The 27,149-nt window shown below is 36.2% G+C and overlaps 1 protein-coding gene across 4 annotated transcripts in view; it reads left to right on the top strand.

The window, feature by feature from the left end:
* The window catches only part of LOC150098781 (putative nuclear hormone receptor HR3), a 240,295-nt gene that overhangs the window by 24,892 nt on the left and 188,254 nt on the right, over positions 1-27,149 (top strand). For 2 of the 4 annotated variants that reach the window (XM_090404770.1, XM_090404772.1), the window contains exon 1: positions 25,316-25,968. The exons of the other annotated variants lie outside the window; for them this stretch is intronic. The gene's annotated coding sequence lies outside the window, so the exon portion shown is untranslated. Of the gene's footprint in view, positions 1-25,315; positions 25,969-27,149 lie in introns of those variants that run through there. 4 annotated transcript variants of the gene reach the window in all.

Here is a 27,149-nt window from a genome sequence, read left to right on the forward strand (position 1 = left end):
TCACTGATGAGACCTCAAAAATGGTTGAAACTGGTCTGGGTAGTGACCTCCTCTCATAATGTTGAACAGTAATACAGCTCCTAGGAGCTAAGTTCACATTATGGGTAAATACCAAGAATAGTGATTGGAGCTTGCTCCACCCTTTCTATGAGTTGCCTCAGTTTGCACTACTTAAATGGATCAGGTGCTGCTTTCCAGGTATTTGCTTACGCATGGAATCGCCGAACTTTATATAGTTTCTATATTCGGCATGAAACTCTTTGAGTTTCTTATTCGGCTAAGAAACAATGTGGGATGCAATATCCCTTAACTTAAATAAGTTTCAATATTTAATTAGTTCATAATGTAAAAATGTCTTATATATGATATACAGAAATATTTTGTGATTCCTTGGTGGCGTGTTGAGAAATGTGTTCAACGGATATAAAATTTTGTTTCAATTCATATATATATATATTAATGACTACTGTCAATAAAATTATACAGAAAATATCCGTCTATGATAGAAGTCATAAATAGAAGTTGTTTGTCAGGATAAACGGGAGACTGCTTTTCCCTACACAAGTAGTTTGGACGCATGCATCGACAATATATCACAAATAAATCACAAAAATATTTGTTGTGATTTATTGCGCAATCTAATTGTTTTAATATACAGTCCTCTTTATTCATATCAGTAAAAAATTACTGTTTTATAATTAAAACGTATGTGAAAATTCAGTGTATTAGTAAATTTTCCTATGAACTGTAGACGCACCTGCCGACAGAATTGGCGGAATACACCCAACTTTTTTTTTTTTTTCCTCTACACCTATGGTATCACAATTATTAATTTTCTTTATTGATTTCCTTATAGAGGAACGTGCAGTTTCTTTTTAAATACTTACATAAAATTTTAATTATACCAATATTTATGTACTGATTTTATTGTTGCGATTATATTTTATATTATTTTATGCCGAATGTATGATATGCGTGCCAGACTTTGGCATGCTGAGAAATTTAACCGGAGCGCTGAAAATTTTTACCTGTAATACAAATGCGATTTGTGTTGAAATAAAATATTGCATTGTAGCTAGTGTTTAATACCGCTGCTGCAGCCATCAAGATGGGAATATCTCAGCGGAGAGTTCCATTGATAATGACCATGTATTGTATGAAAGATATATTTCACTGATATGCGCGATTTCCTTATTTTTTCATTGAATATTTTTCAAGGGACGAATCGTACTGTTTGTAGGTTTAAATTAAAGCTCAGTGAATCTATATTATCATAAGTACTAAGGAAAGTTTTAAAACGAATGGATGTTGTTACGACATGTCAAAAACTGGAGAGCAGATATTTGGTCTACCAGTCAAAACTATTTGACATAACTTTTTATTAATGTATAAAATTCTCATGTTTTATAAGTTTTTGCCAAACGGATGTTTTAATTAAAATTATCGAAATTTGTTCGAAACTCGGAAATACACTAATGGGCAGATATGGATAAAATGCATTTCAGTTTACTCAGGCTTCCTGAAGCAAATTGTACTTTATTATTACTATTATTTTGTCAAACGTCCGATGATCAATCGCGGAAGGGCGACACACTCTGCTCAGGTCTACACTGCTTAGTCCTCCATATACACACGGCACCACTATCTTACCTTCTGCTCACAACGCCATATCCCGCCGCAAATAGTATTTTTTTTTTTTTGTTTGTAAATCGCGTGTGTTCCCTGGCTGATTTGCTTGTATTAATGGAATTTTTATAATGCGTTTGAAAATTCATTCGTGTACTCATCATAAACAGTGACTGTGAATGTTTGGTAAGTAGATGAAACTTTATATTCGTGCCCCCCCCCCTCTCTGAATGAACCTGACAGTGATAAAAAAAAGTGACAGACGTAACATACCAAGTTCTCATTTTTGTGTTGTTCCCAATTACAGTCAGTGTTGTTTATTAAAGTGCCTAGTTTATTTATTGGTATATTTAATTATTATTTTTTTTAGACCTTTATTTTTCATTAAGTTTATGAATGAAAATTTGAAATATTATGATAGCATTTCATGAATTTCTTACTATAACAGTTGTGTGTTTATTACAATCACTTAGAATGATGCATACAGCATCATTATGTGTTAAATGATTTTCATCATGAGGTATATCATCTGGTACTACCACCTTGTTTATTGGAAACCTGAAGTGGCACGAAAAAATGTTTGATCACTACAGCAAGATTTCGGGATTATCTAATCATTGGGCCAACTCCTGATGTTAACGTACTACAGAACCTTTAAATGTCCAGTTACGTAGTTACGTTACAGGGGCCATGGGGCATTCGTGTGTTATGTCTGTAATTTTTTCTTCCTCTTGCTATAAGATATTCCTACATTTTAATTACATTTTTGCGAATCAGCATCTGTTTAATTTAGTACCTTAGAAAAAATTCGCATTTCCTATCGTTTGGTCTGTAATTTAAAGAAGAAACAATAATGATATTTGCGAACTAACTTGATACTCCCAGTGTTGCCCTGTTCCTTGCATAATTGTATTTTAACGTATAAAAATACAGCGCAAAGTCATCATTGGTTGAATAATAATAATAATAATAAGAAGAAGAAGAAGAAATAGAACGGCGGTGTTCGAAATATTTTCTTTTTTTTTTTTTCTTAGATTTAAGGAGAAAATTTAAGACGTAATTTATTGCTTGCTTGAATGAGACAATTATGAAAGATTTTTTTAAAAATTATTAAATGATATTCACCAGTTGAAGTGCTAAACACGCAGAAAAAGCGCCAGTAGGCTACAGTGGTGTTCGTATGGTCAAGATTTTCCTCCTCTGTATGTAGTGTGTGTTACGCTTTGCAAGCTATGTTTTGGAGCCTCACCTCTAGATGGATATATAGTTGAAGCAATGAGATTTCATGTTAACTAATTAAATTGAGAAGTTTTCATTTATATTTAAGAAATATCAATTTTTAAAAAAAATAATATTAAATAATTCTATTGAGAACATCTTATTTATATTTGGAAAAATATCAATGCATTATACCTATAAATACATTTCAGCATTATGTAAACAATAGTATTAATTTTAGTGTGCATTATACAAAATAATTATTCGAAGTTTATTTTGAAGTTGGTTAGACTATAATAAATTTAGCTTAATCCTTTATCCAAGTGTAGGCAAACAAAGTTTGCGGCTGAAAATATCTTCAGGACTGAGGTAAGGTGGTACATCTGTTGGCACCTCGTAGCAAAGGTGGACCAGGCTCTCATCTCTCCTTGTCTTAGTATCTCCCATAATGCAAAGCACATCTCCTTGCGAACATGTATAATGCTATGCATTAAGGGAAGGGCCACTATCCAGACCGGCTTCGACCTTTATTGAGGTCTCGTCAGTGGGAGGCAGACCCAAAAGTGGTGATACCAAGGCAATGGAGGGGTCATATTTATTTATACGAGTTGTCAAAGGGTGTACCACCTTATTATTAAATTACTCTGGATTTAGAGAAAGATGTTGGAAGTTTATTTTGCACTTGGTTAGACTATAATAAATTTAGCTTAATCCTTTATCCAAGTGTAGGCAAACAAAGTTTGCGCCTAAAATATCTTCAGGACTGAGGCAAGGTGGTACATCTGTTGGCACCTCGTAGCAAAGGTGGACTAAGCGCTCATCTCTCTCTCTCTCCTTGTCTTAGTATATCCCATAATGCAAAGCACATCTCCTTGCGGCCATGTATAATGATATGCATTAAGGGAAGGGCCACTACCCAGACCTGTTTCGACTTTTATTGAGCGCTCGTCAGTGGGAGAGATGAGAGCTTGGTCCCCACCTTTGCTACGAGGTGCCAACAGATGTACCACCTTGCCTCAGTCCTGAAGATATTTTCAGGCGCAAACTTTGTTTGCCTACACTTGGATAAAGGATTAAGCTAAATTTATTATAGTCTAACCAAGTGCAAAATAAATTTCCAACATCTTTCTCTAAATCCAGAGTAATTTAATAATAAGGTGGTACACCCTTTGGCAACTCGTATAGGTAAAGATGACCTCTCCATTGCTTCTGCCTTGGAGAGGCCATCACCACTTCTGGGTCTGCCTCCCACTGATGAGACCTCAATAAAGGTCGAAACCGGTCTGGATAGTGGCCCTTCCCTTAATGCATAGCATTATACATGTCCGCAAGGAGATGTGTTTTGCATTATGGGAGATATGGGAGATACTAAACAAGGAGAGATGACAGCTTGGTCCACCTTTGCTACGAGGTGCCAACAGATGTACCACCTTGCCTCAGTCCTGATGATATTTTCAGGCGCAAACTTTGTTTGCCTACACTTGGATAAAGGATTAAACTAAATTTATTATATTACAAAATAATTATAATTGAACTTTGTGATAGAAAATGTTTAATTCGAAACCTGACTGTTTCAAAGTTTCCTAATATTCTTAACTTTAAGCATAAGAAAAGGATATTGCTAGTTTTTACGTTTTGCAAATTTAAAATTGAAAACAGCATAAAATTTGACGAAACATAATCGCTCTCCTTGATGTACACGAAAGTCCCTACACTTTTATTTCTTTATTTGTAATCTTGATTTGTTTTCTTTCAAGGAATATAGAGATACGGAACATACAAATATACACATAATGGCCACTGAATTAGAAACCTTTATGCAGATGTACGCAAACGTCACTCACAGCGTGTATACAAAACACTTGGTCATGTGCGTCATCAGGTGTTCTAGACAGCTATTTAAAAATGCTGCTGGTCAGTAATCTCAATAGTGTTGATCACAATGGAGAAAAACAAAAGATTTTTCAGAGTTCGATAAAAAGTTTATTGTGGGTGCCTGCAGTGGTGTAGCCAGAGCTTTTGCCGCCCTGGGCGATCCCTGAGTTTGTCGCCCCTCTCAATACACACCAAAAATACTACAAAAAGTCAAAATGACGTATAGGGAAATAAATTAAAACAATATGCTTAGTTTTGAAGTAAAACTTTAATTTCGAGATTCTAAAATGTTATTTTTCTTGCTTTTCTGTTAGCAAATTCGTCGATGACATTACCGAAGTCTGTTTCATGTTTAATATAGGTAATTCTTAATCAATTTTATTTAGAAAAACTCCTCTCACAACCAGCAACACTTACAGCAATTGTGAGGAAAATTCGCCGCAGTATTACAATATTTGAAACCGAGTTCTCGAGACTGTATTTTAGAATTAACTGCAAAAGTTCAAACATATTCAAAGTGCCGCCCGGGGCGGACTTCCCCCCTCCGCTCTCCCCTAGCTACGCCTCTGGGTGCCTGTCTGACTGGTACCACGATTTTGAAAACAGTAGAGCTGACTGGTTTTTCTAAAGTTGAGATATCCTGGGTGTTTAATCGGAGGAAAAATAATCTACATTACTTGTTTAAGTGACGTAATTGTAGTCCTAAGACAATCTCTCAGGAACGAGATCGCTATCATCAGAGAAGGCCTGTACTTAATGAAGGCTGTTCCTGACCAGTGGTGTAGCTTGAGCTTTTGCCTCCCGGGGCGGTCCCTGAGTTTGTCGCCCCTCTCAGTACACACCAAAAATACTACAAAAAATCAAAACGACGTATAGGAAAATAAATTAAAACACTATGTTTATTTTTGAAGCAAAACTTTTAATTTCAACATTCTAAAATGTTATTTTTCTCGCTTTTCTGTTAGCAGAATCGCCGATGACATTCGCGAAGTCTGTTTCATAGTAATGTAGGTAATTCTCAATTTTATTTAGAAAAACTCCTCTCACAACTAGCAACACTTACAACAATCGTGAGGAAAATTCGCAGTAGTATTACAATATTTGGAAATGAGTTCTCGAGACTGCATTTTAGAATTAACTGCAAAAGTTCAAAAAGGTTCAAAGTGGCGCCCGGGGAGGACTACCCTCCGCCTCCCCCCTCTAGCTACGCCACTGTTCCTGACCCATATCTCACCGAACTATGCGCAGGGAATTGAAGAAGATCGGTATTGGCAGTCGCATGCCTATATAGAAACCACTGATTTCTGCGAAGAACCGGGAAGTTCGACTATTGGTGTCAGGAATACCGTGACTGGATAAGGGAAGCCTGAAAAAAAAAAAAAGTCATGTGATCCACCTTGTTCTGTATCGACAGTAGGCAGTGATTTCGCGTGAACCCCCACGAAGCAACGAACCCAACTTGCTTTGTAAACACCACTCAAGGTTCTGGTCATTATGGAATGGGTTCCCTGATATTGCTGGAAGGTCGGGTGTCTTCCAAGGAATATCTGAACATTGTTGCCGATCAAGTCCGTCCACCAATATTGAGTTTTTATCCAGTAGGTGACGGTCGTTTCATGGACGACAATGCCATTGTCCATCGCGCAAGAAGTGTTCAGCAATGGTTCAGCAAGCATGACAGCGACTTCCACCATCTCTCCTGGCCACCACAAAGCCCGAATCTGAACCCCATTGAGAATGTATAGGCATGTTGAAAAACAGATCAGGGACAAACCTTTTCCGTCAAATCTGAGCCATTTCAATGACTGTCTAGTGAACGCATGGTATGTTTTGGAAGTAGACCAATCCAACACCTTGTGGCATCTATACCAAACAGTATGCGTGCTGTAATTCGGGCTAAAGGAGGTCCAACATGGTATTAAATAAAATGTTCTAATTTAGTGGCCGGTATGTACAGTAATGGAAACAAATTTATTACATCAACATCTGTGCAAGTTTTATTATTATTATTTGTATTTTTTTATGCCGTTCAAATTTTTGGTCCTCCACATTGATAGTCGCATGCCTATATGGAAACCACTGCTTGTTGAGGGTGACTTCGCGCAATTTGCACCATTGTAATGGTTTACTGATGTAATGTTTTACCTTTCCTTCGATGTATTATTGTTTTTTTTTTTTTTTTTTATCAAACGAGTAAAAACGGGATCCTCTTGTCTTGTCCAGAGATACATTCCAACGATGGTACTAGGAAAAGTTTATTGGCAAACTATTGTGCAGTTTAGATGAAATGTTGTAGTGAAAAAAGAAAAAAAAAGACCGTTGCTCTAGTTCATGTATTCGTATGAAAACGCTACTTTCGCTAATTTCAAAATTATTTACTATTTTAACCAGAATCTGTTCTAGGTATACGTTGAATCCTTGAAACAAACTTAACAAGAAGGCTCCCTCGATCCCTCACCTTTTTGTCAAAGACATTGGCAAAAAGGTGGCAAAATTGTTCGCATTGTTCCTTTCTTGTTCCTCCTTGATGACTATTTCTTTGCTTATCTCTCTGTTTTTTTTTTTTTTTTTGTTGTTGTTTGTTTCGTTTTTTTTCCACATTCGAACCTATACAGCAGCCATTCTAACCAAATTTGCCTGACTCTATTTTTATTCGGAATGGATACAAGTTGCAGGATAGTGTTTAGATCCAAAATTTTGATTTCTCCGTTGTCCAGTAAATAATGCGTATCCTTCTTATTTTATTCATTTTCTTTATAAAATCGACAGGCGGAACCAACCATTATGCCGTCAGATTTATTATTCTTAACACTCAGTTTGGGAAATCTAAAAATATTCGCTCTTGTTTCTTTCCTTATGAAGTAAAATGGGAGCCGTCATGTATTTACTGGGGGGGAGGACTTCCAATTATTCCTCCTCTTTAACGTCTCTTCTTAGTGAGCAGTATTCGCTAGGGTGAGAATCTACTTTGCAGTAACTACATTTATATTCAGCTGAACTGTATTCAACTTAATATGAATGTTGCTAACGAATCTGCAACAGGTAATTACTTATAACCACCGTTTGCTGTTTTCATTAAATAAATATATTTAAATTAATAAACAGGAGGCTTCAAGCTAATAATTAGACATTAATTGTGTTCAATTGCTGTATGTTTGACACACACACACGCGCGCGCACACACACACACACACACACACACACACCCTCTCTCTCTCTCTCTGTGTGTGTGTGCGTGTGTGTTAGGAGGAACCTGCAGAACTTCAGGGACTGATTTCTTGAGTGATTTAAGCAAAAAAAAAAAAAAAAAAGATATCGTGAGATGGTAATTGTAAGGTAAAAAAAAAAAACACCGTATTAAACCTTTACCCAATTAACTTAAGAATTGAATATTATTAAAGTTCTTAAATCGCTCAAAACGTCTGCCATTTACTTGAACACATTTATGTGCGCGTCATCTCTCTTTCTTTCTCTCCCTCTCCCTTCCCTCTCTGAATGAATCAATCTTTGGTTGATAATTAATTTTTTTTTCTATGGATTTGCTTAGAAAAACAAACTTTATGCATTAAAAGTGATTTCACTATAAGTATTAAAATACAAAAAATGAAAGAAGTTGTAGCTACATCGCTACTTATGCAACGTTGTAATATCAAAGGTGATGTCATTATACAAGATTTACAATACAAAAATTAGAGATACTGCAACAGTTGCTCAGGAAATGTTGGAGTGTAGTTGGTAAGAGCTGAGTTAAAAGGCCGCGTTTTGAGGAAATTCTGTATACATGTCGAGACTTCACATCTGTCAGTAATGGTGATGCACTGTAATTTCGGTGCGATTGCTGTCTAAGACGCGTGAAACTTTCATCTTTCATTGAATATAAGGATATACATTATACTATAGATGAAATAAATACTGGGATTGTACTATGCTGTATTCCAGAGAAACCTAAATTGCACATACCTTATTAGAGTGTCGGCTCTTCTTTAAACTTGATGACATCTCTAGGCATATTCTTCACTCGTTTGTATTTTGTATGAATAAGATATTTTTGATAATCTGCTTTTAATGTGGCCAGTCTATTTACTATTATTCGACTCACCGGTATGGCCTTCAGCCGATGTTCGATTTCGTCCCAAACAACAGAACGTTCAGTTGAAAAATGGCGTCTTGTTAAGGCCAGTCAAAAATTCCCATTTCACTTTCCTCAAACTGTGTTGCAGTAGCACCTAACATGACACGCTTGTTTGACTGGTTGAGTGGATTGAGTTTCCACTGTACAACCAACAGATTGTAGATTCGACTCCCACTGTAGTATGGATTTTTGTGAATGTCGTTAGGTAGGAGATAAAGTTCATTGCCGGTGTGAGACCACCTTGCTTACTGGACCCTTGAAATAACTTAAATTTTCCATATTTCATTTCAAGAGCTGGGTTTCCCGGTTATCTAACACTCATCCCACCCTGTATTTAATGTGGTATTCAATGTCAGAAGGATTGCATTGTCCGGAAGCGGGATGAAAACCTTGAGTTTCTGGGAAGAAAAATCCAATCAACCAACGAACCAATCAACCAGTCCCATATGATGATGATGATGATGATTAGTTTCCTTTCATCCATATGGATGGTAGGGGCAGCTATGTTACCATACTAGGGAAGTGACTATGAGCAAGGTAGTTTCCCGTTGCCTTCGATGGCAACGGGTCCGGTTTGCCTGTTTGTGGGATGAAAAATCCCAGGATAAACTGGAGAAAAAATCCTACTGTCCACGCCCAAGACCGGCTAACTTGGCTATGACTGAGGAAGATCCTTCAGCTCCGTCCGTCTCCGACTGGAATCGAACCTAGGACACTCCTTCCCCAGGCATATGGTTACGAAGCGCACGTGCACTAGGCTAACCGCGCGGACTAGTCCCTTATGAGACTGGCTAATTTACCTTCATTTGAAAAGGTAAATATTTAAGGATTATAGGAGGGATTCAAACCCACGTCTTTGACAGGTAGATGTTGGGAACCTCGCAGCTGCGCTTTGGAAGCAATTTACATAAAATGATCTAATTTCAATTGACGCGATTGATTCAGGTTTCTCCTCCAGTTTTGAGAATTCTGTGGTCAGAAGGATTCTGAGGCCATATAGACACATTTGTCACATGGCCTCATTCGGAATCTGAATTGATCAGCTTTCTTAAAAAAAATATATAATAATAATAAACAGATCAGAATATATATATATATATATATATATATATATAAGCATTAAATTTACTGTGGAGAAAGAAAAAGAGAAAAAAAATTCACTTCCTAGACATTCTGCTTTACCAAAACTTTTGAAAGCGCGCTCTCTCTCTCTCTCTCTCTCTCTCTCTATCTATCTCTCCAGCTTCATATACTACTGCAGAGTAGTATACTACTTCATATACTCATCCTTTTACGGTTGTTGATGCAGCCGTAAAACAAGAGCTCATTACTATCAAATTTTGGAAGCGGTAAAATTGGTAAATCCTCGTATCATCTAAAGCAGGGGTCGGCAACCCGCGGGCCTCATGAGGGCCCAAACGTGCATTTTTGGCGGCCCATAAAAGGTTGACCATATTTACATGCCATGTGGCCCGTATGTTGAATTATTTAAATAATACATTTTATAATATGAATAATAAATTAAAAATAATTTGATACCGATACTTCTTGATATCGCTGTGCAACTTGCCGCGAGTCAACCGTATCAGTCATCATGAGTGGGGATAACAAAGGCGACTTCATCCGACGACAACCGAGATTTTGGCTCAATTTTGCAGTCGCGTTCCCTGGTGTTCGTCTCTTATATTTGTTAAAAATAATTTCAAAAATGGGTTCAAGAAAAAGTAAAATTGCAGATGAAGGGAGAATGTTTAATGATGAATGGAACAGCAAGTTTTTCTTTATTGAAAATGGAGTAAGCCCCTTTGCCTTATTTGTCATAAAAGTGTTGCTGTTATGAAAGAATATAATATCAGGCTTCATTATGAGAATGAACATGAAATGAAAGCCAATACAAGTGAATTTGTGGATTTTCATAAAAATAGCATCGAAATGAGATTATTTTTGAATCCTTTTAATGTCGACATTGATGACGTACCAAACCAATTACAGATGGAAGTTTTGGGATTACAACACAATGAAACATTAAAGAACATTTTCGTTAGAAAATATCCAAAAATTTTATCGATGCCTCCCAAAAAAATTTGAAGGATTAATTAATATCGCAAAGAAGATGATAGTTGCATTTCGAAGCACATACATTTGCGAACAAGCATTTTCTGCCATGAGTTTTAGAAAAAATAAATTTTCTTCTCGACTGACTGATAACATTTGCACCTGAGGCTATAAAGTAGATATAGATAATCTGGCTAAGGGAAAACAATCACAAAAGTCACATTAAGCAGGGAGACACACATATTCTGATGCATAAACTTTATTACTTTGTTTTTACGTGATAATAATTTTCATTGAGTTTCATTTTCATGCTTCTTTCATATCTCGTATTTTAAATATTTCTGTGTTTTAAGATTGATATAATAAAAATTGATAACTTAAGTATTTTTTTCACTCACTATTTTCTCTTAATTAAACGCATGCGGCCCGATTATCAAAAATAAAAGTTAAAGCGGTCCGTGAGCCTGAAAAGGTTGCCGACCCCTGATCTAAAGAATCAACAATTAGGTATCCTTCCTTAAGAAGTAGGAGCGTTTGAGAAAGGTTGTCATTCCTTATATATCTGTTATTTCCGAATTTTTTATTTATTTTTAATAAGAAGGGGAATAAATGTAGCAGCTTTTAAAGGAAGAAGTTATTGCTAAATCACCTAACAAGTTATATATATATATATCAAATTCAAGTCCCCTCCTCCCGAAATTTATTTTATAATCAAATGTCATGTGATTATTCCACGGCTTATTAGCTTTATAGAAGCTCTACACTCTCCCACAGGACTGCTGACTCTTTTGAGGAAAGTGTGTGTGTGTGTGTGTGTGTGTGTGTGTGTGTGTGTGTGTGTGTGTGTGAGAGAGAGAGAGAGAGAGAGAGAGAGGTTGGAAATTCTCGAAACGCGCTACGAATGTAAGATCAAATCGCTTTGTACTCAACACCATCTGTTGGCAATATTTAAAAACACTAAATTGAATAAATGCAATTCACTGATTTAAATGAACTGATCTGCTTTTGCCACTATCTGCCCAACAGAATAAAAATAAACCACGATAATGCATAAAATCAAAACATTTAATGTTCTAATATTATCAGTGCCGGAGGAAAGTTTTTAGTATCAATAGGCACATACGCGAGTATTATTTCTCTCATTTTTCTCTTGCTTTTACAAATATAAGAAATGTACATTATTTATGCATAATATTCAACCAAATTGTAGTTTTAGCGTTCATTATATATTTATAATGAGATATTACATTGAATTAAAATTATATATAAGTGAAAGAAAAATATAAATAAAAAATATAAATCTGCGTTCGTCAATCTCTGGCACAGGCAAGCGGGTTTTTTCTCCCAGAAACTCGGGGTTTTCGTCCCGTAAACTCAAGAAAATCGACCGTAGTACTCACATTATTTCATACAGTAACATATCTTGTTACGGTAGGTACCAAGAGATGGCAGCACTTGTTTGCCAGCCTCTTCATCGGTGGCTGCTATAATTAGTGATAGACATGGGCCAGCTATCCCTGATTGGCTACAGGTTGAGATTAAACTGCCCATTCAGTCTCCAAAAACTAGATAGGTTATAAAGGCCTCGCCTACTCCCTATAAGGGAATAAAAGGCGTTAGCTGATTTATTTTATTTTTATTATAATATTATACATATATTATGATTTATGATATTTTATTATAATATATTTATAATATATTATAATAATATAATATTTTATTATTATTATTATATAGTTCGCATAGACAGATAGCAACATCTGTCTATGCGAAAATATGAAACTGGATATTAGTTAATTTTTACTCCTGATTACAGTTACAGTTTTAACTCATTAATCCTAATTTATAAAACTTATTTTAGTTTTATACAATCATATTTTATAATAGCGACAAATAATAGAGAAATATTCTGGATAAGGGAAACAAGTACACATTGATTTTCTTGGATTTTGCAGAAGAATTTGGCCTCCTCGGTGAGTCTTTGGACGTATTGCACGAGATTTAGAGTTATGATAGATAGATTGTGAAGAAGTTAGTGTGGACATCTCGCGATAAGTCTCTGGACTTCATAGAAGTACCCGGTTAATAACTATCTGTTCACTGGGCATCCACAGATGCCGTGTGGTCATTCCGATGCTCGGTGATGTGCCACAAGAGGCCTCGCCATGTAGTCCTGTTGTAAATAGGTAAATACGGTTAATAACAATAATATTTATTTATTTATTCAGCGTTCGGCACATGCAGTAGAAATAAACAGAATAAAAATACATATCAATTAATGTAAAAACTATAATTGCAAGTCTAAGTTTATGATTAAATTTAATGTCGATGGTACAGCTTGGAAAAAATCGGATCACTCACCTTGATAGGCACACAGACTGCATTTAGTGGTGTTATGACGAATTGCTGGTTCAGAGCACTTAGGAGAAAGTCGCTTCTCGACTTAAATAGCAAGTCTGCACTTATTCCGTGGTTCGTGCGAATCCTGTTCAGGGTTAGCTATCTTACGGAGAAGTTACAGAGCAGAACATTAATTATTAATGCCTCGAAACCACATTTGTAGTTGAGGATCGTCAGTGTTTGTATCCCATCATCTTATCCGTTTTTCTCTAGAGATGAAATTATTTGTGACTAAGTTTTCTGCTTCACATATTGGCAGTGTCATTAGATTTTAATCGACTGATTCTCAAGTCTGGAATGTCCTTATGCAAGGGGAGAAGAAGATTACTACTATCTGCTCGTATTCTCTTCGGAGAGCATCAGATCTCCGGAGGTGTGAAGGTATGATGTTGCTCAGAGCAGAAAACCAATAAGTATTCTTTGATCTCATTGCGCCAGATATCAGCCGCAAGGTGTTATTAAGCTGGGCTTGTATGTGGACTGTGAACAATATTCGGCAAAATAGAATATCAAACCCAGAGCTGATGAATGTAATGTGGTAGCAGAGGATTCCCCCGAAGTTTTTGAATGATGTTATTACGAGTCTTGATTTTAGCCGTTATATTATCCAGGTGCTTCCGGATAGTATGCGGTCTAGTGTGTCACTAATATAATAACTAGTGTCTAGTGTGACACTAATTAAATACTTGGGAAACTTATTATGTCTTAATGTAGTACCATTTAAAGAGGACATGACGTTCTGTGTTGGCCAGGCTGTTGTTCAGGTGGAAGCTGGACGCTACAGTTTTATCTGCATTTGAGCATAATCTCCATTTCTCAAGTAATCCCCTAGAATTTGTAGGTCGAACGTTAAAGCGTCTTCCATATTTTTTTAATAAACCATGTCTAGTAGCAAGCGCGATGTCTTCTGTATAACAAATATTTTGGTTTGCATATCAAGGCGGTCTGAAATTAGCATATCAAGGAGGCCTACAATTTGGAAAGGAGAGGGGGGGGGCAACACTTATCCATATGGTGACCATTTTTTAGTTTTTTTCTGTTTGCTAATTTCTTTCCCTAAAATCACTTGAACATTGCTTAACATATTGTTTACTAGGAGAATTTTGGTTAGGCAAGAGATGACTTTAATAAGTTTTTATATTAGACCTTATCTCTAGTGTTATAAGCCGGTGTGAGATCAATGAATGCTACAGCTGTTTTCGTTTTTGAAAGCCTGCTTTTTATACGAAGGGGAAGGGTGTCTGGAAAGTTTTGATAAGCACCTAGAACAAAAATAATACTAAAGCAATTGATATAACCACAAGAAAGAACATTTCTTAAAATCTAGAAAGTTTTTTACCTTGGGTATAATATACGTTAAAGATACCAAGCTATTTTATATGTATATAAATATAAACTTAGTTTTAATCCATTTCCCAAGTAAGCAAACAGACAAGTAAGTCAAGTTTGCGCCTGCAAGTAGTGCAAGTCTGGGCGACTCCGTACGTAGTGCAAATCTTAGGCAACTCGTGGTAAAGGTGGAATAAGCTCTGATCACTATTCTTAGTATTTACCCTTAATGCAAAGCACATTGCCCAGACTTGCACTACTTGCAGGCGCACACTTGACTTATTGTCTGTTTGCTTACTTGGGAAATGGATTAAAACCAAGTTTATATTTATATACATATAAAATAGCTTGGTATCTTTAAAATATCTTAAAATCCTTTAACCTCCATGTTTCATTAAATTGTAATAATTTGTTCTTTTCTTTTAGGATATATAAGAAGACATAAAGTTAATTAATTTTTGTTCTAGGTATTTATCAGAACTTTCCAGACCTCCCCCTCCCATAAATGCTGTCAAAGAAATGCTGTAAATGCCCAACCTCAGCTGCTGTGATAAGACCTTATCACAGTAGCTGAGGTTGGGCCTAATGGCTGCTGTTTTGATCCATGGTGATGTGGTTAGTTCTATTGAAAATCAGCCTTTCTAAGAGATTATGGGTATGTAACTTCAGGTTTGATCCTCTGGTTTACCAGGTTTTAGTAAATGATTTTTTGTCTTCTTAAACTGTTTCGGTAGAATTCCAGATCAGAAAAAAAAAAAAAAAATCGTGCATGCAAGTCACTTTTTGCCATTCATTGCCATTTTCAGGAGAAATTTCGTATGGAGATGCCATCAAAATATGGAGGAGTATTTCTGGCTTTTACATCTCTCAACGTCCTCGGAAGAGAAAGAGCTTGAAAATTCCGATTCCGATGGGCAAATTGGTATAAGTTGGTGAAGTGCTCTTTTAATAAGTTTTGTATGCTTTTTTTAATTCATAGATATTGATTTATTTGTGATATGATTGGCGATCACATTTAGTCGTTTCTTGTATCTGCCTGAGGTCTCACTTAGCTTGCATAAAAGGCTCCATGCTTTTCTACTTTGAATGTCATAGGTTTTGTGGGTAGGAAGTAGGAGGTACCGTAATAATAATATAATACACCATGGTTGTTTATAGTATGAGTTAAAATAATGGAAAAGGATAAACGATTGATGGAGGACGACGACATCAGTGTGCCACAGGATTCTGCCCTTTGGCCACTGTTATGCAATTCGTACATTAATGATACTGGAGATTTGAAAGGAGCTATTTAGTTGTTTGCTGGTGATACAAACTTGGTAAATACTTAATTAAAAGCCCTAATAAAAGGTGAATATCCAGACTTGGCGGAGACACCACGTTTTTCAGGTAGCTCAATATCAAGAAATTCACGCGAAATTTGTGTATTTTCGTAAGCTCTCATTCACTTCCAAAACCGTTCAAGTTTCAAAAATGAGCATTATTTGTCTCGTTGGTATGAAATAATGAATATTTATTATCCTTTCTTTTGTTATGCTCAGAGGTGGTTATCAGAAGCTATAAATGAAATACGAGAAAATCATTATCTAGAGTACTTCATTTCCATTTTATGTTTGAGTTTTCGTCTAGTTAATTGAATGACTGAAAAAAAAAAACAATATATTTAAATTATAATTAATTAAATTATTAAAATATAAGCATGGTCCAGATGTCAAAGTAGGTGTGTTTGAAAATAATGCTATGAAATTTCAGCCAAATAATAATAAAAAAATCAACCACACACAGTTATATAAAAATAAATACTAATTACTATCAGGAATGTAAACGTGTCCTTGCTTAAGAGGCGAGAATTGTTTGGTTACTGATTTAAAAAAAAAAAAAAAAGAAAAGTCAGGACTGAAAGAGCTGTTTATCTTCAGGAAAATGCTTACTAAAAGTTCGAAATAATTTAACTTCACCAACAACTTTGAAGTAAATTATATTAATAAAAAAAAAGTGTGAATGAATTCAAGAAAAGGTAAGACATTTGGTGCGGGTGAAATATGGTCTCTCTTGATGAGTCCTTCCATGACTCTAGGCAGTGCCGCCGACAGGGTGTAGCATAGAGGCAACCTGCCTCACGGAACGGTTTAATAAGGGCGCTCGTTCAGCCATATTGCGGTAGGCGCCGTCGCTAAGCTAACAGGAATTGTTAGCGTAGCGACGGCACCTACCGCAATAGCAGTAATAACAAGTGCGGAAAGAAGTTTTTCCAAGATTAAACTGATTAAAAATTATTTGCGAACAGCAGTGACCAAAGAAAGATTGGTTGGTCTAGCAACTATATCGATAGAGGCGCACATAGCTTATAATTTAAATTTAGAAGAGCTTATTAAACAGTTTTATTGTGAGATATCCCCCGTAGAGCAAACATTTAATTAATATTATTATGTAATCGTTTTGCATTAATGTTTCTCTTGTAATAAAAACAAAATAGCAATTGGAGATTTTCTTATATTTTTGTCTTATAATCCATCAGAGGCCATATTTAATTGTTTGCCTCAGGGCGCGATCTAATCTGGCGCCGGCCCTGACTCCAGGTATATCTTAATAATAACAACATGTATAACTCCTGTATTTCGCTTCCCTTCCTACTCAATATATTATTATTATTATTATTATTATTATCTTTTGGGAACAAAGAGAAAATCACGACCTTATAAACATTGCAATGTCAGAACACAAAATACTGACAGCAAAACATTTATGTCACTATGCAGCCTTGCTAAAACATTATTTCGATGCCAACTACAGGATAGTTAGAAATACATACCGTATAACAAGACCTCAGACTAAAAATTATATCACATATAAATACAATAATCACTACGGAAAGGCCACGCGAAACTTCTACATCCCAGACATGATAAACAAATTACCTTTTGAATACAGAAACCTTACAAACTACAATAGCCTGAAAAGAGCTCTAAGGACATACTATGAACAAGAAACACGCACCCACAATACCATACAAACTTAATGAAACACAATATATTCGTTCAGGCTTCCAGTTGCGACGTATCAATACATCCAAGTTATTTGTGTGTGTGTGTGTGTGTGTGTGTGTGTGTGTGTGTGTGTGTGTGTGTGTGTGTGTGTGTGTGTGTGTGTGTGTGTGTGTGTGTGCGTGTGCGCGTGCGTGCGTGCGTGCGTGCGAATGCGCATCTCAATCATAGATTTCGTAGCTTCCCAACACAGCAAAAAAAAAAAAACCAATACATAATAACCAACTGGTGTCATCCTCAGATAAGCTTACATATAAGCTTCGAGGATGAAAGCAAAGAAATTAGTTCTCATCCAAGATGTATCATATGTAACCAAATGCGTGTAATGTATGTATAATATGTAAACCAATGTACGTAATGTAAATATCACATCTAAACAAATGTAAGTAATGTATCATATGTAAACAAATGTATGTAATGTATAATAACTGTAATAAATGCATGTAATGTATATAATAACTGTAACAAATGTATGCAAAGTAAAAAAAAAAAATTATTTTAAATGTAAATCATGAGTTTACACTGTATGTTTGTGAGAATAAGGAAATATAATATTTAGATTGCATATGTGTAAATACTGTTGTATAATCACACCTTTTCAAACTTGAAAAAAAAAAAATAGTAAACTACAACATGTAATATTATACAACTTATGTAACTCTGAACAATATAATTGTAAATTATTATTATGATTGTTATATAAAAAAAAAAAACCTGTTATCATCATTACTATTTAAATCTTATTATATGTAGCACAAAGTGCTGAACCTTGTAAAACAATATACTAAATAGATGATCATTGTACATATGTAAATATTTGAAAGAACAATAAAAAAAATTATTATTATTATTATTATTACATCAGCTCTCCTGGAGTCAAAGACTCATCGAGAGAGAGAAAGAGGGAGAGAGGGGGGGTTATACCATTAACAATTACATAAATTATATAAGAAATATACATTATATTACATTACAATGTATAATAATTATACATATATTACAAGTCCACAGACTTACGAAAAATCTCTCCTACCTGTAACATATCTATCATACTGAATCTTAAACTCATTGACAACGTAGTCAGGCAATTCATTCCATTCACCCACCACGTAATAAAAAAAAAAAAAAAAAAAAACTTATCATCCTCTTATTCACCACTTCCTTGCGTAATTTCCAGGATGGCATCCAGTTCTCGACTCTTCCTTATTTTTCACTATCTGAAAAATCCTTCACGTATCCATCCGGTAAATATCTCTCAAGAGCTTAAACGTCTCAATCATATCATCCCTTCGCCTTCTACTGTATTAGTCAAATTCTACAAATTACATGACTTCAATCTTTCCTTATAGCTAACCTTCCACAGTCCTGAAATAATTTGTCAACTGCCTCTGCACCCCCCCCCCCCCCTTTCCAAAGTACAGTACCTTCATCCCTCTTTAAACCCCGGAGACCAGATTTGGGCACAATAGTCCAAATGTGGCCTGATCAAGGCCTTATAAGTGGAATCACTACCATTTTATCTTTGCTGATTAATTTTCGATGCAGCAATCCTCTGAGTTGTCTTAATCACCTTTGCAACATGCCCCTTATATTTTAAATTTCAATCAACCATCATTCCAAGATCCCGTGCTTCCTCAGTTTCCTCCAGCATACTTCCACATATAGAATATGCAATATCTCATTTGCAGTTCCCAAAATTCAAAACCTTACATTTAGCAATATTTCCAGCTTATCCTCTTGAAGAGCGACTACATCAGCAATACTCTCAATAACCTTCCTCAGCTTCGTGTCACCCGCAAACACCTGAATATTTCCTTGAATTTCAGTGACAATATCATTGATATGAAGGTTGAAAATTGGTGTGCAGTATTTTATTTTAACGTATTTTAAAAGGATCGGTAGGAATTGATTCTGAAAAATGAATAGTATAGGTATTTGATTTTTTAAAAAACTGAGTTTTAGCCAGCCTTTATGCTAAGCTGGTTTTTTTTTTCTTTCTTTTTTCCCCCTACAAACGTGATCATCGCATTAAAGAAACTAGCAAAGCCAAAGCAGCATGCATGTAATTATATATGCTTACTTATATATATACTTTTGCAAAAAATATTTTTAATTTCACCAAATTTTAAATTCCCATTGCATTCTTTCTTTCTTCCACTACACGTCTTGTGTCCATCTACAATCAATTTAATAGAGCCTGATTTTAGCTTTTAAGTAGAACTGTTGTAATGTTCGGTGAATTTCATGTAGTTCAAGGATAACAATTTATAGCACTGAAAAAATGTAGGTATTATTTTCATAAATGTATTTCATTCGTTATAGATACACATTTATATCAACTACAGGGTGATCAAAATTAAGGTGTCCCTGTTTAAGACCGCGTGGAGCGCCATCCAATAATCCGAAGGCTGCAAAACTTTGCAGGAATACATTGTGCATCATGCAGAAGCGATATTTGAGGAAAAAAAAGTCGTTCCAAAATTCACCACCAGGGGCGTTGTAAACACCAAATGCATGGAATTTGCATATCACGCAACTCGGCTGGTGCCAGGAGGGTTTAAAAAGATGGACATGGGATTTACTCCCTTCATTCTGGATGTTAATATTGTAAGGTTGCACTACCTAAACAATTGCAGTGCTCTTGCTGCACTTCGTGAATTCGTCGACTGAACAATGTCGACGAGGTCCACTATCTCCATGTGCTCTGCAATGAATGATTGTTTTGAAAAAAAACGAGATCTTTGGTAATTAGACCTGGCAGAGGTCGCAAACCAATCAGTTCACAAGTGAATGAAGTTGCTATTGCTGTTGTAGAGCAGGCCATGAATAACATCGTTCGTTCCTGAAGTGCATGTGCTATATTAAGACACATGGATATGCCTTAAACAACTATAGACAATTCTTCGGAAGATTCTGCATTTCTACCATTGAAGATAATCATTCAAGACACAGGAATTGCGCTCCCAGGACTTTGAAAGTCGACTGCCATTCGTTTTAACATTCCTTGCTCGAGTAGAGTTGGACGCTGCGTGGCCGTGGATGATTTTATAGGGAGATGTGCACAACATCAGTCACAACCAGCTACGTTCTACCGTTGAACACGCTGTGCAAAGAATGCAGTTTGTGGCATACTGGGAAGAACAGCACATTGAACAGTGCAGCCGGTGAATGCATAATGGAAGTGTTATTTATGCTTGTGTCGCTTTTCTCCTTCTTGCACACAGACAGAAAAATTACTTCATTGCATTCGGTGCATCATACCGCTACCCCGGTGGTGAATTTTGGATTTTTTTCTCTCTCAGATATTGCTTCTGCTTGACGCACGATGTATTTCTTGCAAAAGTTAAGCAGCATGTGGATCACTGTGTGGCGCTTCGCATGGCCTTAAAGAGGGATAAATACTTTAATTTTAACCCCCCCTGTATATGTATATATGAATATTCATATTGTTTATTTTATTTTATGTTAAAAATATTAAAAAATAAAAGTGCGTGTTGGTTCGAGTAAACCTCCTGTTTTGCTCGCTTTTTTGAGCCGATCCCATTATGGACGAAGTGTCATCCATAAATGACATCCCATCCATAATGGGGGGGGGGTATCATTCACGCTTTTAGAGAATGGGAAGGATATGAAAAATATGCCACATGACAAGGAAGGGATATATTTAGAACAGTCACAAAGCATTTTATAAAAACAACATTTAAATCAGATATTGCATATAGATAAGCCGGTCACCAACCTACCATTCCAATGGTGATCTTTCAAATCAAATGGCACATTATTAAGTATATAGGATCATATGACTTCATCAGCACATCAAGATTTTAAGATCCTGAGACTTTTGCATTTATAGATTATAGATAAGCGTAATCTCATACCTAATGATTTTGGTCTCGAGAGCCAGCATAATTCTCTCGGATATCCTGCTGCATTACGCCATGGAGGTACTAATTTATAGCGGAAATTTATAAGTACTTTATAGATACTAATTTAAAAGAGAGAGAAAGAAAAGAGTTTTGAAAAGCTATTTGGTGCAAAGTGCATGCTTATTTGTCCAGACGTTCTGGCCATTTTTTATTTCCCGATAATTTCTCTTTGCTGCTTTCTGCAAAACGACTAGCTTTATATTTCTTTTCTCCATGCAGGCTTTAGATATTGCGAGTGCTTTCCTTTGGTTTGATGAAAGTACTCGTAAGGGGTCCGAAAATATCGAGAAATAAGTTATTCTAGTGGAACCAAAACAAATATGGATTTTTTTAAAAAAATTTCTTCTAGTTGAGGAGTTCTCTAGTTCCGTGGTTACTTCATGACACTACGTCAAGAGGAACATTTTGGATAATAAGTTTTTTTAAAAAACTTATTATCCGAGAAACTTATTATCTATAAGACCCATTACGAGTACTAAAAGTCTTTCGGCTAGCACGCCACAGAATGCCTTCAACAGAGGCGATTATGAAAGATGGAAACTGGCATTCTGTTAATTTCCACAGTTAGATCTAAAACAGTGCTCGGTTTTAGACCTAACTTCCCACACGGGGCAATTTGAATATTTTGTGGGGCAATTAGAAAATGATGTTGCATTTGTCACCTCATTACTGATATACCCGAAACATTCACCATTGTCAGCGAGGGGAGACATCAAAATCTTTGAGGCGTTGAGGTGGGCATGATCCAAAAAATGTTGGGAAATACTGGTCTAAAACAATATTCCCTCACACTTCCTTTAAGGTATGAAAAAGTGTTATAGCATTTCTAGTTTGCAGGGTTAGGTGGTATAGTTCAGCATATCAGGAGTCGTTGTCAAGGTCTTGGAGAAAGTAGTCAAGGGTAAAATACAGAAATGGATTGATGAAAATGAGATACTATATGGGGGACAGCATGGTTTTGTGAAGGGTAGATCATGCTTCAGTAACTTGCTGAGGTTTTATAACACAGTGACGGCTGAACTGGATAAGGGTAATGGGTTTACAGTGATACTGCTGAACCTGGCTAAGGCCTTTGACAGGATACCACATGGAAGTCTAGTCCGTAAACTGCAACATATGGGAATGGATATAGGGTTGGTGAAATGGATAGGAGGGTGATTGATGGAGAGATACCAGAGAGTAGTTTTACACAGGAGTAGAGTCCAAAAGACAGCCTGTGACTAGTAGTGTGCCACAGGGTTGTGTTCTTGGACCACTGCTGTTTAATTTGTTCACTAACGATATAGGGAGGGATCTGAGAGGAAGGGTTCATTTGTTCGCTGATGATGCTAAGTTGGGTAGGGAAATAGTGAATGCAGAATATGTCAAAATTTTCTGACATCTTCTGAATCTTTTTATCCCAAAATGCATAACCTTATTGTAAGGTTATGCATTTTGGGGTGAAAAGATTAGCAGCAGTATATCACATTGGTGAAACTGTACTCCAGGAGATTGATGAGGCCAGGGACTTGGGAGTGTTGGTGGATAGGGAGTTGAAGTTTAGGGGGCACATCGCAGAAGTGGCTGAATCAGCTCATCAGATCACTTGGATGCTGAAGAATACTTTGACGAGCAGAGATAAGCACGTTATTGTTCCTCTGTATCGAGCCTTGATAAAACCCCATCTTGACTATTGTGCCCAGATTTGGTCACCTAGGTTTCTTCTTGATGGGGAGGAGGTTGAGAGGATCCAGAGGCGAGTGATCAAGATGACAGCAGGTCTATGGAATGAACCTTATTAAAACAGATTGAAGATTTGTGGGTTGCAGAAATTGGTTGATAGGCGGAAAAGGGGAGATATGATTGAGACATTCAAATTACTGAAGGGTTTCTATAGGATTAATTCAGAGGATATTTTTGAGAACAGGACTAGTGGCAGGAGGACTAGAGGGCATCCATGGAAGCTGGGCAAGAGTGTGGTTGGTAAGGGTGTTAGAGCTGGGTTTTTTCCTTTTAGAGCGGTGAATGAGTGGAATAAACTGCCAGAGTCTGTTGTGGGTGCTATGACAGTGAATAAGTTCAAGACAAAGTATGATAGATACTGTGAATGTCGAATAGTTGTGATGGACATGATGTTTAGGGCCTCCCTAGATGAGTCTAAGGACTCCTTGGAGTCGCCCGTAATAATAATAATAATAATAGTTCAAAATATGATCTCTCTATAGATGATAATACTGATATATTCGTTTTGAAAATGCACATCATTATTATTACGCGATACCTCCAAGAACTCATCACGGTAGTGCACTCTCCACCAACTAGCGTCTATACTTCGTAATCCTCTCTCTACACATAATGCCACTACCGCCATCTGCACACTTCGTTGTCTACCACCACTAATTAATAGTATTTCTGTCTGTAAATCATGTGTTCTCTTGCCGATTTGCCTGTGCACAGGATAAAGACCCGAGTTTCCGTGATAAAAAAAAAAGCGTGCTACTTCCGTGTGAGATCGACTAACTCACTTCCAATTAAAAACAGTCTATATGAATATTCCACTCTCCACGACGAGAATCGAACTTGGGTCTTTATTAGTCTTTCATACTTTGTCATTATGTTTTTCTATAATTTCATCGCAGATATTTTACATCATTTTTAATCCCTCTCCCCTTCATAAGGGCGTTTTCTGTACGAGATACTTCCCGTGACTTGAGGTCATTGCGTTGTTTCTTTTACGACCTCTCTCCCCCCTTCTCCCAGTCTATAAAAGGCAAGGGAAGAATCTTCCCTCTTTCTGTATTTTAAAATCTGCATATAGACTAGAGATGGTAGTAAGGCTTTTTTATTGCAATCCAGTTCATCCATTACAATTCGCTTCAGTAAGTTGTTCACTTGGTCCGAATGGCGTAATTGATTATGTCACTTCCTTATCGCTATTCTCAACACCAATACTTCGAGCATCATTTTAATGCTAAATTGTGCATGGAATGTATACACATGCTCATTAAGAATGTAGATGTAAAGAAAATTGAAATGCTGTTGATTATAACTATCAAAAATATTATTGCAGTTTTTAATGGTAAAGTACTGTAGAAAATTAATAAATCCCATATTTCTCATAAGAAACTTTTTACGTAACAGAACGTTTCTTAAAATTGCACTAGTTCGTGTGATCGCTCTATTCAAAACTTAGCTTTGAATACTTAGCTTTATGTAAGAGATGATGTATAGTATTATGTGACACCTTCAGGGAGTCCAAAGACTCATCGAGGGAGAGTGTGCCAACAGCATCGAACGATTGACCCCTTCCAACTACTAACCGCGCTCAAACTTGCTTAACTTTTTTCGTGAGCCATTAGTAGCAGAGGCTCTACCAATCGACCAACCTTATTAATTCTTTCTCTCCCCTCCTCCCTTAATAACCCAAGAATCTCTTTAAATTTGACCGCAAAGTGGGATAACTTTATTCGTTAATAAGCGTCTCATCTCATTTCGATCCTAGACTAAGAACTTGTGCTTCCGTGTGTGCATGCGCGTACGCGCGCGCGCACACACATACAGAAGCGGTTGACTACAAACTCAAAACTGTCTACTACACTATTACAGGAAGGAAACTTTTTATTATTATTTTTTTTTTATTTTTAACTGAAGGTTTGTGCAGTAGGATCAAATGGTCATTATGGGCGTCTTTTTGTCTTCGCGTCTCTCAATATTTCAATAAATTTTAACACGGTAATCATGCTAACTTTTGTAACTTTATTAAGTTTTGTAGTTAATTCCAGGGAAATACGAAAACACATTGGCATGTCGATTGAAGGAAGTGACATCACAAAGTAGCGAAGTAAACAGGCTAGAATTCGTAATTCTGAAAGATAGGGATGTTGAGTGAGACCCAATGACTAACTAGTCAGAGCGATAGACTGTTCTTTAAATATGATGTCCGCATTTGTGTTTTCATTGAGACATGAGTTGACACACACAGGAATAATAACAATAAGGATTACACGCGCACACATACTGTATATTTGAATAGATTTTGCACCAAGTGTTGTGGCATCTTCAGAATTATTTGAAAGATGAAATTACAGTGCAGGTTTACATGGAATAAAGATTAGCAGTGCAAATAAGGAATAATGAGCTGTAGTAGAGCCCCCTCATGATTCCACGTATCAACGATTTAATTATAACAAAAGTTTTGACTTACTAAAACGCTATAAAAATAATCGACATCCGACTGCAATTATATCAGTATCATTACTTGACACCTCCATGTGATCACCCTAAGGTTCATAAAAAGGCGTGCAATTAAGACCTGTGGATTTATGTATTTGCGAAGGTTATAAGCTTGGCAGCCAATTATCTGTGTTACTATCGACTTCTACAGGTAAATTTATTTCGTATATTAAAATATATTGAATATTAAAAACCCAATTTTTTAACCTCGTTTATTAACTAGCGTCTCAGTATCGTAGTTGGAAGAACGATAAAATGATGCGTCCTTTGTTGAAAAAAGACCTGTTTGATTCTCATGATGACGAGAGGAATCTTATGTTTTTGTTTTTTTTTCACTTCAGGGTGAGTTAGCTGATCTTATACGGAAGTAGCAGATTTTTTCCTCCTAAAAGCTCTAGTTTTTCAACCGCATACAGGCAAATTGGCCAGAGAACACTCGAAATTATATGATTCATGATAAGAAATTATATTGTTTTAATCTTTTATCCTAGCGTAAGCAAACAGTTTGCGCTTTTTCTTCACCCAGGATGACCACTACTAATATTTTCGTACCAGATCTAGTACTTTTTATAAATTTTTAGTGTTCTAGTACGTTCACCAACAGATCTAGTACTTTCTTCCTCCCGAATAATAACAACAACATGAGAGTTAGACATTTGAGTTTAATATTTTTCTTTTCTCCCACCTCCCCACACGTCAAATTCAGTGACACAAGCATGATTTCTCTTTTTCCCCCTCCTTCCTCTCACTGTTCGCTAACTTTTTCTTTCCCCTGATCCCATACTCACGCAATCCGACTGGCATTAGCCAATGAAAATATATTCTTCGCTATTCAAATACTTCTCTTGCTCTATAAGATCATTACAACAATGAAAACAAGTGAAAAAAAAACATTTAATATGAGTAATCAGTTTTTATTGATGCACAGCATGATTTGGAGCCCATTGAAAAGATAAATACAGCCGACAATGGTCAGTTTTTAGACGTCGAAAATGTATATCTAGGGGCGTTACGAATAGCTTGATAGAGAATGGCAACTATTGAAGACTAGAAGCATTGAAAAAAAAGTCACGAATTCATGATATTTTGGAATCAAGTTTTGAAATGAAAAATGCTGTAGGAGAACATACGATTCCTAATTTAGCAACATTAGTTAAAGCTGTACTGTGCCTCCCTCATTCATCAGCAGCAACTGAAAGAATATTTTCAGCAGTGATAATAAATAAGAATAAAATAAGAAATTAACTGCCTTGATGAATAGACTCCTTTTGACAAAAGAAAAATTGCGACATTCATCAGCTACAGATTTTGCTATTTCTGAAGAGTTAATTT

This window comes from Typopeltis vanoorti, chromosome 15 (genome assembly GCF_054136105.1).
Source record: "Typopeltis vanoorti isolate ZY-2024b chromosome 15, IOZ_Tvanoo_1.0, whole genome shotgun sequence".
NCBI classification, from domain to species: domain Eukaryota; kingdom Metazoa; phylum Arthropoda; class Arachnida; order Uropygi; family Thelyphonidae; genus Typopeltis; species Typopeltis vanoorti.